The sequence below is a fragment of the Humulus lupulus genome, chromosome 5 (genome assembly GCF_963169125.1).
Source record: "Humulus lupulus chromosome 5, drHumLupu1.1, whole genome shotgun sequence".
Taxonomy (NCBI): Eukaryota; Viridiplantae; Streptophyta; class Magnoliopsida; order Rosales; family Cannabaceae; genus Humulus; species Humulus lupulus.
The window spans coordinates 53,116,495-53,132,102 of record NC_084797.1 but is presented as its reverse complement, the minus strand read 5'-3'; positions in this window follow the sequence as shown (position 1 = coordinate 53,132,102).

Below are 15,608 nucleotides of genomic sequence, written 5' to 3'. Positions count from 1 at the left end.
TCCTAACCTCTTGGCAACTTGTCGCGGTAGTGAACCAGACATAATAAAATCAAACAAGTAGTGTGACAGGGATAAGCTATCTAGGTTATGACGGATATCTACCGGTCATATTTTTTGAATCATCACCTACTAGACTAACGTCTCAATGTATACTTTATACTGTAGTGTATACATGTGCATGTGTCTTTATACTAACATACATTACACTAGTCATTTCATGTTGTAGCCACACAATATAAGTTGACTAACTTGGAGTCCTTAGCTCTTAGCAGGATTTCACCCTTCAACGTACATACCAGTTATGGTTAGGCAATACTATAATTATCCATACAGTATACTCGATTAAATTACGGCACTCATAATTCATTATTATTATTTTGGGCAGTTTGTTCATTTTCAAAATCATTTGTAAGGATTAAAGGTCCTTACTTGGTTTTAAACCCATTTAAGAAATTCATACAGAAAAATTGGAGACTAAACCCTAAGTCTCTAGGAGACATATCCTATATTCTCGATACCTAGGATCGGGTATCACAATAGTATTTCCCCTAATCCGTTAAAAATCTTATTCTTAAAAAGTTCTGCTATTAACTCGTACATTCAACAAATAGGTTCAATATATAAATAGATCGTATCAGGTTTTATATCCAAAAAATTATAATTAAATTCCTCAATTATTTTTCAAGAAAATAATCTTTTAAATTCTAAAAATTGTTTTAAAAAAATAGCCTCATTTTTTACTACAAATTTTGTTAGGTCATAATTTGAAATTTACTTACCAAATTGTTACTAAAATTTCCCAATTCAATCTTTGGTATGCCATTTAGGTCTTTGTAAGATCTTAGGTCAAAAGGAGCATTTTTTATTGGTGAAAACATATTTTAAACATTAAGGTGAAAATGAACTTATTTTCAAGTCATAATTTTTTCAAAACTTTGGCACTTAATAACTCTCAAACCGTTCAGTATTTTGTGACCAAATATTACAGAGGCATACTTTGGTATGCTAAGAAGATCTCCACCAATTTTTTGCAAAAATGGAGTACATTTGACCTATACAGTGGCTGTCCATATTTGGTCGCTAAATTAAGAATACAAAAAAGCAGTTTTTTACCTAAACTTTGACATAGCATAACTCACTCATCTCTAAACGTTTTTGAGTGTTTAAAAAGCTCAAGTTAATGTACTCCATCTCAAAAAAAATAACAGTAAAATTTATTTTTACAAAATCTGTTATATAGTGGATGCTTGACCCCTTGGAAGTGAAGGCTCAAAACCTTTTATTTTTGTTTAGTTTTAGGGTTTTCAACAAAACCCTTAGGGGTTTTGGGTCCCTAATTTAACAATCAACATACAAGCATCATAAAGATTATCAAGCAAATACCATATACGTTACCAATAAGAAACTTTAAGAATTAAATACACAACATATGCTTACAAATAAAAACCATACAAAAACAATTATAAAAAGTAAACTTTTTACTTCTTGTTGTTCTTGCTTTAGGTTTTGATGTTTCTACTAGCTTTAGAACCTTCAAAACTCTTTCAAAACCTTAAACCAACTCCCCCAACAACATATATAGTTAGTTATTAAAGATCTATGGTTAAAAACTTTATAAAAGTCAAGTTATTGAAACTTTCTCCTTTGGGAAACTCTTCCAAGATCAAGGCTTATGCTTCCAAGGTTTCTTAATGTTTTTGTTAGTTGAATAGGGTGAGAAAATATGAGAGAATTTTTTTGAACAAGAGGAGAGTGAGGGAAGAGGAGGGGATTCGGTTTTGGGGAGGGTGGAGGAGCCTAGACAACAACAAAAAATATCTGAAACACTTAAAGTGATTTTACTTTATTTCACTTTGTTTCATTAACATTAATTTGATGTGATTAAAGCTTAAATAAATTTTCTATGACCTTTTTCACTCTTATAAAAAAAATTAAAATAAAACAAAACACATAAAAATTAAATTAAATGTCTCCACATTTAATTTAAATAATCCCACAATACAATTTAACCGAAGGTCTATTTATGGAATAAAATTCCACAATTAGGAAAAAATTAAGCATTTAACACAAAATGCCCTAAAAATTCCATTTCCTCGTAGGTTTATTATTATTTTTTCCAAACATTAATTTTTATGAATGTATTTTATGACCAAAATATATTTGCCATAGTTTATCATTTTATTTTCCGAGATTTTTACCCGATTAGGGTTTTTGTATTGGTCCAAGACTGAAAGTCTTATCTTGACTTTTATTCACACTATTCATAATTGGTTAGAAAAAACTCATGGAAATAAATTCCAAACCAATATAATATTATTTAAAATAATATTCTTAACTTGGGGAAAACAATCCATGATCGAGTCGTTTAAAGGTACCCGAAACACAGGGCGTTATATGACATGTTCTTCAAATAACTAGAATCTTGTTAGTATATCCAAACTTACAATTGATAAGAATATGTTTATTGAATTTTTCACTGGTTGTTGTTTTCTGAAGGTCACACAAACAAGGGGTGGTGCCTTAAGGGAAGCTTAATGATGGAATTTATCAGTTTGCAATCGCAGCTGTAAATACTATTCCAGCCTTTATTAGTCAATCAGAGTCTTTTCCTTCCAGGAAGTTGTATTCCACAATCTCTTTATTGAGTGAGTACTTGTCAAACAAGTTTTTAAATTCCAAGAAGGAGGTTAGGTCACCCTTCAAACCATGTCTTGAGTCAAGTTTTGAAAACTTTGAATGTAAAAATCTTGAGTAATGAGAATGAAGTTTTTTGTGATGCATGTCAACTTGGCAAGTCCCATGCTTTATCTTTCAAAAATTACACTAATCGAGCACTACATCCACTTGACCTAATCCATATTGATGTATGGGAAACAAAAATTATCATGTCCAATGGTAACTTTGGATTCTACATTCATTTTATGGATGATTACCGTTGGTATACCTGGATTTATCTTCTTAAAACAAAATATGATCTACAATCTTTTATTCAATTCAAAATCCTAGTAAAGACCCAATTTGAAAGAAATATAAAAAAGCTCCAAACAGATTAGGGTGGAGAGTACCAAGCATTTGCTAATCTTGTTGTTGAAAATTGCATCGTAATTCAACATTCTTGGCCTCATACCTCAACCCAAAATGGTCAGGTTGAGAGAAAATATCTTCATATAGCAGAAATGGGTCTTACTTTGTTAGCTTAAGCTAGTAAGCAACTAAAATATTGGTGGGATGCCTTTCTTACCTCAGTATAACTCATAAATAGGATGCCTTCCCCGATTCTTAGTGGTAAATCACCATTCAAAGTCATACACTCTGAGGCCCCTTAGTTCAAATTTCTTAAAACCTTTGGAGTAGCATGCTTCCCTTGTATCCGACCTTATCAAACTCATAAATTTTCCTATAACTCAGCCAATTTTGTGAATCTTTGTTATAGTGAACCACACAAAGGATATAAATGTTTATGGTCCATTGGTCGCTTATATATTTTAAGAAATTTTATCTTCATTGAATGTGAATTTCCATTCGAAAATGGATTTCATAATAAATTCAAATCTGTACATGCAGTCATGGTTGAAGTTCCATCTTGGTCTGCCACTTTATTCCCTCTACACTCAAGTCCAGGTGTTGGACCTCAAACTGATAAAGGCCATTTGCAAGCTACCACTGTAGCATCCTCTCCAATTTCTTCAACTCCTAATGATAATTAGGTAAATACTTTAAATACTCACAATGACCCAATGTTTGAGGTATCTAACGAGTTGTCTGCAAACAAAATGTCTCACCATTCTCCTGTAGTATCTGATCCCACCATGGATACACAAACGGTACAACCAAGTTCAGCACCATTAGTACCTTCAAATCTGATGATCACCCAATTTAAAGAAGGGATTTCCAAGCACAAAGTGTATGTGGATCAACCACAATGGAAACCTCTTTCTGAAGAACCAGAAATGATCACTATTGCACTTGCACATTCAGGGTGGAAATAAGCTATGAAAGAAGAATATAAGGCCGTAATTAACAATGATACTTGGCGACTTATTCCTCACTCTCCTCAGTTGAATGTTGTTGGATTTAAATGGGTCTTCAAAGTTATGATTGTAATGCCCTGGTTACCCCAGAACAATTATGGTGAACGGTGAATCAGAAATTTAACTCACTACCCGAGTCCCTCGGTTAAAAACGTGCTTCTAGGTATTATTAACAGGCTAAGGTGGAAATCAATAAAAAAGAAAGGATATATTTTATTGAATACATAAAACTGTTCATGGGCCCATCAAAAACTTTTACAAGTTATTTACCACTCAAAATGTTCATTACTGATTCAAATGTACAAACCCCCCGACCTAAGCGGCAAAAGTAGGGTAAACCCCATAGTTCCTCTGAGAAATCCTTGGCCGTGGTGGTCAAGCGGCCGAATATGTACACAGCGCCACCTAAGCTCTCCACTCAAGGCTGGGTGAGCTTCTCTTTCCCTTTACCTGCACCACATAGCACCCATGAGCCAATGCCCCGCAAGAAAACACAGTAATGCATATAAATATAAAAAAATGATTATTATTATTATAATCACACAAAGCTTATAGCTCTAAACAGAAGAGTGAATATCACTTGAGGTTCTGGTAAACCATAATGAGGGACTGACAAGCCAGTCACTAGCTTAAGCAGATGAGTGATAGTTGCGTAAGTCACTAGCTTAAACAGATGAGTGACTGCTGGGTAAGTCACTAGCTTAGACAGATGAGTGACTGCTGGGTAGGTCACATGGGGCTCATTACCCACAGCCATGTGACTAAATAGTCACTGTGGCTCTATGTAACTAGCCTTGGGCAAGACAAGCCCTTATAGTATTCATCGAACTTGAGGTTGGTCCGGCATTAATGTTCTTCTGAGTCATTTAATGCAGATGTCGATTAGATCTAATCTTTTTTTGGCTTGCGTTGAACATGCTAAGGCCATTCCTGACTAATGAGTCACAGCTTCATAGCTGATACTGACACCTTTTCCAATTCTGAGTATTTAGTCAGTGCCATGCACAAGTGAGAAATATTTGCAAAGCATTCAATAATCAATCCATGTCCACATTTACACATTCAACATGCCTCATGAATACCCATGCATGTCACATATGGGGTGCAGTTTTCTTACCTCTGATTCGAGCGAGAATGAATAAAATAATGACCCTTGAGAACGATCAGACTTTTAGCCCTTTAGCGGTCACCTAGTCATAACAAAATATGGGACACCATCAATTAAATGAACAACAAAGGTTCCCGAACCAAGATCTAGCCTCAACTTTTGCTTGCAACAACTGATGGAGAAGCCTCAGCTTCTGCTTGTGTCAATGCGAACACTCGAGCTGGGGCCGAGCTGTCCGCTTTTCTGGGTTCTTCTTTTCTTGCCTTAGGGAAATCCTTCTTAAAATGACCTACTACTCCACACAAGTAGCAATCCTTTGCCCTACACTCTCCCAAATGATGCCTCTTACATCTAGGGCATTCAGGACGAGTCTTCTAGGCTTCACTACCACTTTGACGACCCATTGAAATACCACGGGGCCGCCTATCAGGACTTGTACCTGTGAAGGTGTCAAGAACCTTCCTTTTCTGATCACTGGGGCCTCAACCCCTACTTGAACCCACAAATGGAGGACCTATCCTGCTGAACTCTTTTCTAGCTGCAATGTCTCGCCAAATCTTGTTCTCTGCACTCTCAGGTGTGAGTGAATTATCAACCACTTGTACATAGGTAGTAACCCCAGCCACAGTGGTAATACGTACATCATGGGCTAATCTAGGCTATAGCCCCTGCATAAATCTCTCTCTTTGTAACGACCCAAAATTCAGTATTAAGGCTTAGGGCCTGGAGTAGTGTGCCAGGAGGGCATAATGGAATTCTGTGTGTGTCTTTAATGAGTTTTATGCATGATTATGATTTAATGCACGTTATATGACTATTTGAATTATTCCAGATGCATGACTATGTGAATTAGTATGCCTGTAGACCTGATTGTCTTAGAATGGGCATGATTGTAATCTGGCCATGTTAGGGCATAACTGTGATAATTGTACTATGTGAATTGTGGCATGTGAGTGTGGTGTTACTATCAAGATGCACGCATCGAGACGGTCCTAGTGAGCCAATTAGTCTAAAAGTCACAACGGGATGTTGTACCCGGCTCGGGAGGAGCCTAGGGGTACTTCGGGAATCTTATAAGTCGAGTTGAGAATGAGTGGTTAGTTATTGGTAATTGAGTAACCTGGGTAACCGTTTGTAACTGCTGTGGGTAACAAGTTTTAAGATAAAAAGTGATAGAATTGAAATAGAAGTGTAAAGACTTAAGTGCCCTTGAAGGTTTAGTTAGGAGGGATTATTAGGAAGGGGTAAATTGGTCTTTTGGCAAGGAAAATAGACAAGTTTCAGTTGGGTATATGGGGTATACGGTTTGGGCATTGGATTATTTGGTGTTTTGATTAAATTAGAAGAGAAGGAAAAGAAGAGGAGAGAAAGGCTAGGGCAAGAAGAAGAAAGAAGAAGAGGTGTAGAAGGGGTTGAAGTGGGAGCTTAGGAGGAGATCAAGGAAACTTTTAGGGTGGATTCTCCACTTGAGGTAAGGATCTTATGCATATTTAAGTTTGTTTTCTGTATTGATTTGAGGGATTTAATGCTTGAGTTAAGTTTTTTTAAGGTTTTGGTTGAGTGCTGAAATTAGAGATCAAAGGTGTGGATCTTGGGTGTGTTGATGTTTTGATCTTGTTTCTAGTGTCTATAGGTTGCTAGATTGTTCATATGAAGTTTGGAATTGAGTTTTGGGGTTGAGATATGTGTTTGGGTTGGTTTGGAGGTATTTTTGGATGAAGGAATTGAAGGAGAAATACCCAGAATTTTGGGTTCGTAAAGGCGCGCCGCGGCCCTGTTCTAGGGCGCCGCGGCGCAAGGCTGGTTCCAGGGGGGTGTGGCCTCTGACTTGTTAAGCACCGCGGCCCTGTAGGGCTGAGCCGCGGCGCTAGGCCATTTTCAGGGCACCAAAATTTCCATTTTTGAGCTTTTGCTCCAGGGGTTCGGGGGATGTTTCCAATGACTTATTTTAGGATTTTGGGAGTTCCGAGAGTGCGGGATTGGTCCCGGGAAGTGGTTTTGGGTTTGGTTAGTATTAAAAGTTTTTTATGTGTGTTGTGACTAGGATTTCAGAGAGGCTCGTGCTAGAGGACCGTGCTCGTGACCGTGGTGCATCGGAAAGCACGGAATACAGGTAAGAAAACTGTAACACCCGAGAATAGGGCATGGCCCCACTGTGTGATTGCAGGGCATGGCCCCTGATTGTATTATGTGCAAATGTTTAACCTTAAATGAATCATGATGTGTGTGAATGATTATTTCGAATGTACTATATGTGTGATTATAATGAAATGAACGGCAAGGGCCGAGTGCGGCGTAGGCCGGGTACGGCCGTGGGGCCGAAAGTAACACTCAGCACATGGGATGCTCATAGTCAGGGTGGGACCCAAGGGATACATGAATTATCCTCGCGGTGAGAACCAAAACCCCAGGCTTTGGTAAGGCCTCTGGGGCGGCAGGGCCGTACTTATTTAATATGATGTTTTTCCTATTTATCAGTGAATTATGCCAGCTATGTTATTTTCATTTGTTATGTACTATTTGGGTTTTCTTGCTGGGCTTCGGCTCACGGGTGCTCCGTGTGGCAGGTAAAAGCAAGGAGTCAGTCAACCGGCCATGAGTATGGAGAGCGTGGGGGCGGCGCGTACATGTTCGGCCTGCCCGACTGCTTTGGTTGGGGGCATTTTGTAAATGGTTGTAGTAACTCATTCTTTTGATAGTCAAACCTGTTGTAAATCTATTTTTGAGTTGTAAATATTTTGTAAACCTTATTTTTGGGATCCCAGGTGTTTGATACTTAACGTTTTCAATGAAACTAAACATTTTCAAAGAGTACAGCCTTAAACTCTGGTTTAATCACACTTTTGGTTTTAGAAACCACTTTTAGTAAATTAAATGCACAATTCTGTTTTAAACTCACTTAGTAACGGCGCTAAGGTAGTAGGGCGTTACACTCTTATCGTCCCATCAGTGGGCGCGAGCTCCATGGAAAAAATTTCCAAACGATCAAACCTTAAGGCATACTCAGTCATTGATAAACTTCCCTGAAGTAGCCTAATGAATTCCAGCTTTTGCCGCCCTGATGGCATCATTGTAATATTTCTCGTTGAACAGAGTCTGAAACTATTCCCAACTCAGGGCATTAACATTTTTGGTCTCGGTAATAACCTCCCGCCAAATTCGGGCATCCTCTCGAAACATATAAGTAGCACAGGACACCCTCTCATTACCAGTGACCCTCATGAAATCCAGGATGGTGGTAATCATGCTCATCCACTGCTCTGCCTTGGCAGGATCTACACTACCCTAAAAAATTGGAGGTTGTTGCTTCCTGAACCTTTCATAAAGAGGTTCCCATTTATTTCCAACCTCAGGCAGGTGCTCTGCTACTGGCACCGACACAGGAGGTGCCTCTGATACACTGGCCACTCCAGGTGCTTGCTGTTGTCTCAGGAGACGAAGTTCTTCTCCCTGTCTCAACATGTTGCCTGCAGATCATTAAACAACTGCTGCTAGTTTACAGGAGCTGGCTGTGGAATCTGTCCTTGGTCATTTTCTTGACCCTGATTGTTATTATTCTAGCCTTGATCACTGTGGCCAGCTGGCATATTTGTCTGCCCTGGATTCATTCTTATTACTGATACCTTCCTACAACGATGATCAATACGGCCAGTCAGGTAGTAATAACTAAACCTCTTGCCACCTTACGGTCCAAGAACAAGCAGACAATTATCATATTCCACAGTCATACAATTATACAAGCAGATACATGTTTATAGCATTTAGCACTTAACATGTTTCACATAATACTTCACAAACAACAATACTAATAAGTATGTTCCAGCAATTTCAGTACTATTTAGCACACGGTTGCTGAGGATGTATTATTCAAGGCACAAGTTTAACATGGTGTCTCATGTATACAGGTAAAGCATATATACTATATTTAAGCAGTTATACATATAACTACATAAATAGTTACCAAACCTTGAGTTGACCATGACTTTAGTGGTGAGTGTACATGCCCAGCCAGTCTACAGGAACCCTAACCTTGGCACACTTTGATACCAAGTTGTAATGCCCTAGTTACCCCAAAATAGTTACGATGAACGGTGAACCAGAGATTTAACTTGCTACCCGAGTCCTTTGGTTAAAAACGTGCTTCTAGGTATTATTAACAGGCTAAAGCGGAAACCAATAAAAAAGAAAGGTTATATTTTATTTAATACATAAAACTGTTCATGGGCCCATCAAAAACTTTTACAAGTTATTTACAACTCAAAATGGTCATTACTGATTCAAATGTATAAACCCGCCGACCTAAGCGGAAAAAACAGGGTAAACCCCCTAGTTCTTCTGAGTACTCCTTGGCCGTGGTGGTCAAGCGGCCGCATATGTACACAACACCACCTAAGCTCTCCACTCAAGGCTGGGTGAGCTTCTCTTTCCCTTCACCTACACCACATAGTACCCATGAGCCAAAGCCCAGCAAGAAAACATAGTAATGCATATAAATATTAACAAATGATTATTATTATAATCATACAGAGTTTATAGCTCTGAAAAAATGAGTGAATATCACTTGAGGTTCTGGTAAACCATAATGAGGGACTGACAGGCCAATCACTAGCTTAAATAGATGAGTGAATTTTGGGTAAGTCACTAGCTTAAACAGATGAGTGACTGCTGGGTAAGTCACTAGCTTAAACATATGAGTGACTGCTGGGTAAGTCACTAGCTTAAATAGATGAGTGACTGCTGGGTAAGTCACACGGGGCTCAGCACCCACAACCATGTGACTAAATAGTCATTGTGGCTCTATGTGACTAGCCTTTGGCTAGACAAGCGCTTATAGTATTCATCAAACGCAGATGTCAATTATATCTAATCTTTGTATGGCTTGCGTTGAACACGCTAAGGACGTTCCTGACTTATGAGTCAGCACTATGTGACTAGTGCTCAATACCACTGCCGAACTTGACTAATGAGTCACAGCTTCACATTTGATACTGACATCTTTGCCAATTCTGACTATTTAGTTAGTGCCATTTACAAGTGAGCAAGATTTTCTAAGCATTCAATTATCAATCCATGTCCACATTTACACATTCAACATGCTTCATGAATACCCATGCATGTCACATATGGGGTGCAGTTTTCTTACCTCTAATTCGATCGAGAATGAATAAAAGAACGACCCTTGAGAACGATATGACTTTTAGCCCTTTAGCGATCACCTATTCATAACCAAATATGGGACACCATCAATAAAATGAACCATAAAGGTTCCCGAACCAAGATCTAGCCTCTGGGACATCAATCCCCACTAATCCAGGTAGTAGAAACAATCCGGAGGCCTAAAACCAAGTTCCCGAGGTCTAAACACTCAAATGGCATCAACACCATCCAAGAGCCGCGGCCCCCAGCCACACTTGGAGCAAGGGCCGCGTCACGCCTTACTCAGGGCCGCGGCGCCCAGCACAAGCCAAAACCTCTCCAGCTGCTTCTTCAATCTTGGGCCGTGGAGCCCAAGAACAGGGCCGCGGCCCCCCACCCAGAACCAGCCAAGAACTCGATCTTCTTCATCCCAAACCCTCCAAAAACATACCTACACACTTCCAAATTCAAAAATCAAAGTTCCTAAACTTCCCAATGATCCAAAACAATCAAATCCTAAGGCACAAACGAACCAAAAACTCAACGATTCACAAAATCAAATTTGATTCTTAGAAACTCTAAAAACTCTAAACTGAAAACTTAGATTACCTTTGATTGGGTTTTTTCTCATCAAATCCTTCGGTCAAGAAGCTTCTAATCTTTCCTAGGATCGCTATGCCTCGATCGTCGCTTGATTCCAACTCCTAGAACTCAAGATTTCTTCAAAAATGCCTCGAACGGTAAAATGAACTAACGGGAAAGAGAGAAAGTGTTTTCTAACGTACGGTTCTATCTGACAAGCTACTTCCAGCTTAAGTAACCTCAAATAAAACCTAATGCTCGGGGTCCCAAAAACACCCCCAGGGACATTATAGTCAAAACTTCCAGAATTTCCTCCTGATCTCAATAACTCCCAATTTATCATCAAATAACATTCTCATTACTCAATATCCCAATAAAAGACCCCGTTATGACAAAATCGCTAATTAATAATGTAAGACCGTCTCATGCCGAATAGCTCGAATATATCTCCATAGTAATGGGATCTCATCCATAACTCACATTATGCACCAAAATATGCAAATATGCCCTCAACGGGCCAAATTACCAAAATACCCTAATAATCAAATGTGGACCCACATGTATGCATATAACATCATATTATAATATAATTCACATAAACATGAATATTATCAATTTATGGCATAATTAAAAAATTATGGCCCTCTCAGCCTACTAATCTAGCCATTAAACCACATTAGGGATTTCAGGGCATTACAATGATAAATACATATGGTTCTTTTCAATGATATGAGTCTAGACTTGTTGCTAAAGGGTTTCACCAAAGGCCAGGCATTGATTTTGGTGAAACTTTCAGCCTCGTCATCAAGGCATCCATAGTACGCATCATTCCCACCATGGTTGTGTCTAAAGGATGGGATATTGGACTACTCGATATCACAATTCTTTTCTTAATGGAAGTATTGGAGAATATGTTTATGTGAATCAGCTCCCCGACTTTGAAGACAATGGAAAGAAGCACTATGTGTGTAAACTACATAATACAAGATCATATTCTCATGTATGAATACGGATTTTTCTTGACATTATTATACAAATAATTTAAACAATAATTATAACATTCAAATATAATAAAATTGTACTATTATTTAAAAACAATAAAATGTCTTTAAATTATTTTAGCACATTTATCCTAACATTAGCACCTTCTCAACAACCTCTACATAGGTAGTCAATCCTAGCACAGTAGTAATACGAAGATCCCGACCTATCATAGGCTGTAGCCCTTGGAGAAACCTCTCCTTTCTGGTCCCATCAGTGGGCACTGGATCCCCTACAAACTTTTCCAATCTGTCAAACTTCAGGTCATTATCAGTCACTGTCATGTTACCCTAAAGTAACTTACAGAAATCCTTTGCCTTCGCAGATCTAACTGCATCATTGTAGTATTTACCATTGAATGGAGTTCTGAATTCCTCCCATTCCATAGTATTCATTGCCCTGGTCTGGGATACCATCTCCCACCATATTCGGGCATCCTCCTGAAACATGTTAGTGGCACAGGCCACTCTCTCATTACCACATACCCTCATGAAATTCAAGATGGTGGTTATCATTTTCATCCACTATTCAGTCTTCAGTGGGTCTGAGCTGCCCTCAAAAACTTAAGGGTGTTGTTTCCTGAACCTCTCATATAGGGGTTCCCATCTATCTCCTCTTACCTAGGGTAGTACCGCTACTGGTACCCCAATTATATCACTGCTTGTACTGCAGGTGTTAGGTTCCCTGCTTAAACCTGATGTTGTCTCGTGAGGCAAATCTCATATTTCTGTCTATATAACATGGCTTCATATTAGCAAGCAACTGCTGCCAGTTCTCTGGAGCTAGCGGTGGGGACTGGCCCTAGTCATTCTCTTCCCTGACCTGTATCTCTTGGCCAGCCAACCTTTCTGATCATTTCAATCATGGTGCTAATAAGCACTTCCTGATATTCATCAGTAATTAGCGATGGAAATAACCATGTTCAATCATTTATACATATATAACAATGCTAATAAGCATGTTCTTTAATCCCTTCGAGTATTAATAGTGCTATTAAGCATTTCTTGGCCTATATGCAAATAATGGCGCTATTAAGCGTGTCCTGACCTACACGTCCATATAATAATGCTAATAAGCAGTTCCTTTGCATTTAGAAGCAATAACATGATAATAAGCATGTTCTTTATCATTCATGCAACACTCAAGGGCCAGGCCCTATTAGAATATCTCATTCTCCCTAATCAGGCATGTCGATAAGTCATTTATATCCTATTGAAATAGTTAAACACATAACCACATAAGTAGTAACCAAACCCTGAGTCGAGCTTGTCTTTAGTGGCGAGTGTACATGCCCGACCAGTCTTCAAGAAGCCTTAAACCTTGGCAGCTCTAATACCAAGTTGTAACGTCCCCCTAATCTAGGATCATTACACTGTGTACTTTAAATAGTTTCAGACTTGTTAATCAAGTCATTTGGTCATAAACGTGGAACTAAGGTTAATGTCAAGGGTTAGGGTTAAAATTTTGGTCAAAGGGATCGTTGACTTTTCATTTAAATTTTTAATACATACATGGGATCCCAACAAGTTACAAACTGATGTTTAAAAAGGCATATACAAGTCAAAAGTTACAACCAGCCGACGTAAGCGGCAAAATAAAGTTTACAACCTTAGTTCCTCTAAACTAACATCGGCTGTTGTGGACGAGCAACTGTATATGTACACGCTGCCACTGAAGATCTCCAACTCACAGCTAGTGTAGCTTCACTTTCCCCTTACCTGCACCACATAGCACCCATGAGCCAAGGCTCAGCATGAAAATTTAAACAAGTGCATGATCAGTAAATACAGTGTAATGACCCGACGAACTTATAGATCTCGAACATTAAAACTACTAAGCCAAAACTATTCACTTCAAATTCATACATAAAATAATACGTCTTTATTAGAAAATCTAAAATACGGAATCCTATGTTATTACATAAAATCATAAAGAAAATTAAACCTTTATTTCAATCATTCAAATACTAAATGCTAAAAATCATAAATACATAATTAAAAAAAACTCGAAACATAAACGTCATCCTTGATCGTTCCCGTTAGTCCATTCATTTAGTTCTTACCCAATACACTTGCCAAAGCCACCATGAATTCGTCCTACCTTCCATGCTTACTTACTTGCACAACATAAAGAAAAAGGAATGAGCCTAATGCCTAGTAAGGAAAAACTACTAAAGCATATCATAAATTATAAGACATAAAAAATAAAAATCATAAAACATAAGACTACACTATAAATTGCCATTAACTCATTATTTTAGTATGTGATAGAAACCATGTAGGTCCTCTTGCTACTCTTTAGAGGTAGGTTTAAACACAAATATAGTATATGGTAGAAACCATCTAGGTCCTCTTACTCTTATTTAGAGGTAGGTTTAGTCATAACTATAGTCTATAATAATGATAAAAATCTCGAAATTTGCTTATTTTCCATCTAAGCAACCATATTTCCCAAGTGACTATAAGCATAAAACAACATACATATACACATACACATATCATATGAACATAATCATAACACATAAAATCTAACTTATTTTCCTTACCAAAAATCGATGAATTGGAGACAAGTGCGGGATTAGAAACTCCTAAAACCATACAGTAAAAATCATAAGTTTCCTAAAGAAAAGAAGATGAAGAGAAGATCTAAACCATCAAGATAATAACTTACCAAAAACCTTAAGTCTCAAGAAAATCAAACACCTAACATAAAGCCATTATAACAAGTTAGGATTTGGAAGAAATGAAAAGAATAAGAGGAACTATAATGAACTAAACTTGAGTATTGAGAGTACCTTAGAAAGCTTAGAACTTCGATCTATACCTCAATACCAAAATCATACTCTAGCTTACTTCCCAAGTCTTTAGAAAAGCTTCGATTTGAAGGCTTTTAACCCCAAAACCCTAGTGTTTCTCCCTAGAACGAAATTAGCAGCTTGGAGGCACTAATAAGTGCTTGAAGGATGATGCAAATGGGTGACTGAAGAGTTCTATTTATAGAGTTCAAGGAGTGAACTAAGTCCTTTTAAAATGAATAAAAAATTTAATTTTTTTGCTCAACAGATTCCCAGAACTCGGTCAAAATCATTCAAGAGCAAGTCCAAGTTGTTAAGAGCTGTTTCTTTCTCGGATTCCACAAACTTTCAAAATATGCATGTGGAGTCGATATATTGCCCCTTATAGGCGATATATCCCCTCCCCCATATTTTTGAGGCTTTGTGGTTTTGTTCGTGTGAAGTCGACGTGTTTTCCGTATCAATCATAGGCGATATATTGGCCCCTATAGCTGCGATATATCGGCTTACGCTGTATATTAAACATATTTTTGCACATTTTCAGCACATTTGAAGTATTTTTAAAAAACGTTGACTGAGTAATATGAGATCCTAACAGCTGAGGGAAGGTTCTCGACTTCCTAGGTTTATGCTCTATTAATTTATTCATCTAAAATCCTTTAATCCTTAATAAAATTACATGTGAAAATTGTCACATTCTTAATTGTTCTATCTAAACCTTAGGTTATAGTAAATAATATTTCTAGGACTAGCTATATTAATCAAAACTTATGATAAAATTAATATTTATAAACTATATGATAAACTTATAAAATCCATAACTTTGTCTATGAGTTTCCAACTAAATTTTGGCTTGAACAAATAAAAACAAAAACTAAAATACTACAACACAAGCTACAACTATCTAGCTAAGTAA